Genomic DNA, 2941 nt, shown 5'->3' with positions numbered 1-2941 from the left:
CCTTTGGCTTTCTCTCTCTTCTGATGGGCTCGAGAAAAGGTTGGATTGCTGTAGTTTACCTAGCTTTTGTCTCACTGTTTGGCTCAGAGTGACACGTTTCACAGGTTTCTACATTCAAATCAAAGGTTATTTAGAATTTATTTTAAAAGTTCACGTGGAACACAGAGCAGACATGATGAAATAGTGGGTTTTAGTGCAACTCCTAACAAATTTCAAAGGACTGAGGTCCCCCGGTGTGTTCTCTCTCCACAGATAGATAGGAAGCTGGAAATCAATTAAATGAAAAGTACTTGCATAATCACCAACTACTTTGAAATTCAGTGTGTACCTATGGGAAAAGGAAACAAGGAAAGAAAAAAAGCCCATGCACCAGGAAGAAAACACAATGGGTATTCAAGGGCAGTACCAGTATCCTGAATCCTCCTCCGCATCAAAACATTTGCGGTAGAGGCAAGAGTCATCTTTGCTCTGGTAACTGCCAAACAGCCTCCTCTTATTTTGATGCAAAACGACAGGGACATGTCCCACTGTGGCATCTGCATGCTGACACTTCAACCACCCTGGTTTAAAAGCAAGAGCTTCAACGGAAACCCTCAGGCAGGCAGAGGATCCTACCACCTTCCCGCTCAATCTCCGGGGGGCGTGTCATAGGAAGGCTGTTATTGGTTCAGCCCTGGTCACCCCACCACCCTTTGGGCCAATGGCCGCGGATCATGTGCTGCCGGTTGCTTATTGGCTGCGGCTAGCCGAGGCTGGGAGCAGAGCTGCTCTTATTGGACCACCCCGTCATCCATGCGTAATCGCAGTTCAGGAAGATGTTGGTGTCAAAAGGGAAAGACGATAGGCTACCAAAGAACAGAATCCGATAAATCTGAATGAAGCAAAGTAGGTCTTTCACCAGGTCGGGAGCTGGAGTAGAGCATGATTCTAGATAGCTTCAGTTTTCTGCACAGTGTTTGGGCCCTCTTTTACATATGTAATCGAATTTGAATAAGGGGGTGTGTTGAGGGAGTGTGAACAGGGTGCGTGTGAGTTTTGTTATCTGCCACAGCGCTTCCCTTGTTGCTGTACCAACACACTCAAAAAAATCTCTAGTCGAGACTACTCTACACAGGGGGGAGAAGGAGAATCCAAAAGGCAAGAAAAATTATTGTGGACACAGCTGTGACCATAAGGAGTCTGAAGAGGCTTACCTGAAGGAATGGGCCCTTTAGGAAAGTAGTGAAATGCGGTATGGCCAAGGAAAATCCTAACAGACCGCACCACACGCATATATTAAAGTGGACTTGACAACGATTTGCCATGTTCTGCTCACGGTAAAAGTGTTTTAAGAACGGGCAGAATGGCGCAGGTCCAAAAACCGCTAGGCTAGGTGGCACTCTGGGGAGTTACAGGTCTTTCAGGGCCAAGTGAGGTGGCTCTGAAAAGAGCCTTTGGTTTGCGAGGTGGTCAGCTGGTCCGGGGGCAGCTCATTCGTGTCTCTGGAACCTGATGACGGCCTTGGTGGCCTCGGACACGGCGTGCTTGCCGATCTCCCCAGGCAGCAGCAGGCGCACGGCTGTCTGGATCTCCCTGGAGCTGATGGTGGAGTGCTTGTTGGAGCCCTTGGTGGAGCGAGCCAGATGAGCGGCCTCGTAGGCGATGCGCTCGAAGATGTCCTTAACGAACGAATCCATGACGCTCACGGCCTTCTTCGAGAAGCTCAGGCCCTCGTGCACCTGCTTCAGAACCCTGGGGAAGTAGGTGGCGAAACTGTCGGGGGCGGGGGGGGGGGCGGTGGCGGCCGTTGCCGCAGCGCCTCGGCTGCTTCTGCTTCTGGCTCTTCGGGTCGGCTGCCGAGGGCTCCTCCGTGCCCAGGCTTTCCTCGGAAGAGGGCTCACAGCCAGGCTCAGCCATGTGGGGCTCGTCCTCCTTACAGCTCAGAAGGAAGGACACTGGCGGCTGTTGAGGGGCGCTGGCCCATTTATAGCCGCTGCATTTCTTGACATCACGGGCAAGCCCTACCTGATTGGACAAAATGCAAAGCCGGGAAGCGGGTCACTGAGCCAGGTCTTGTCAGATCTGATTGCAGACCCTCGATCTGCCTTCATTTCAGTCAGGATGGGCATCAGGAGGCCTCTGAAGTTCTTGCGATGGTCACCAGAAAATCTTTCAAACATTCTAGATGTCAGGTCACGATCTTAGGGTTGGGAAATCTAGGTCAATATCGGGCTCTGCGCTGAGCTTCGAGCCTGCTTGGGAATCTCTCCCTCTCTCTCTGCCACTCCCACTTCTCTCCTACCCTTGCTCTCTGTCCCTCTTTTAAAACAAAGTTCACATTGGAACTGCAATAAACTACACCTTCACATGGATTGTTTGAAAGATTTAAATTAACTAAAGATGGGTCAATGACCAAAATATGAGTTTAAAATATAAAACGATTAGGAGGAAACGGAAGGTTAATCTTCATGACCTCGGATTTGGCAATAGAACTTTAGATATGATACCACAGCAATAAAAGAAAAAATAGATAATGTGAATCTCGTCAAAATTTAAAAATTCCATGCTTCAAAAAACATCATCAAGAAAGTAAAAAACCCACAACATGGGAGAAAATATTTACAAACATATGTGCATACATCTGATGAGGGACCTGTCTCTGCAATATATGAAGAAGACCTACAACACTGTAATAAAGTGACAAATAACCAAATTAACAAGTGGGCACAGGATCTGAATGCACAATTCTCCAAAGAAGATACACAAATGTCCACCAAGCACATAAAAAGATGTTCAACATCATTAGTCACTGGGGAAAGACAAATCAAAACCACTATGAGATACCACTCCACACCCACTAGGATGGCTACAATCAAAACCATAGATAATAAAGCGTTATCGAGGATGAGGGGAAAGTGGTGCTGTCATTTGTTGTTGGTGGGAAAGTAAAATCATGCAGCCA

At 48.0% G+C, this 2941-nt stretch overlaps 1 pseudogene; it reads right to left on the bottom strand.

Moving 5' to 3' along the window:
• Positions 1 to 1469: 1469 nt before the first annotated feature.
• LOC123780471 (late histone H2B.L4 pseudogene) lies at positions 1470 to 1896 on the bottom strand (annotated as a pseudogene).
• Positions 1897 to 2941: the final 1045 nt, after the last annotated feature.

The sequence above is a fragment of the Ursus americanus genome, chromosome X, assembly GCF_024610735.1.
Source record: "Ursus americanus isolate L20-20 chromosome X, mUrsAme1.1.p, whole genome shotgun sequence".
In the NCBI taxonomy this organism is placed as follows: domain Eukaryota; kingdom Metazoa; phylum Chordata; class Mammalia; order Carnivora; family Ursidae; genus Ursus; species Ursus americanus.
The sequence above is the reverse complement of the archived record's forward strand: the minus strand, read 5'-3'. Positions and strand labels throughout refer to the sequence as shown.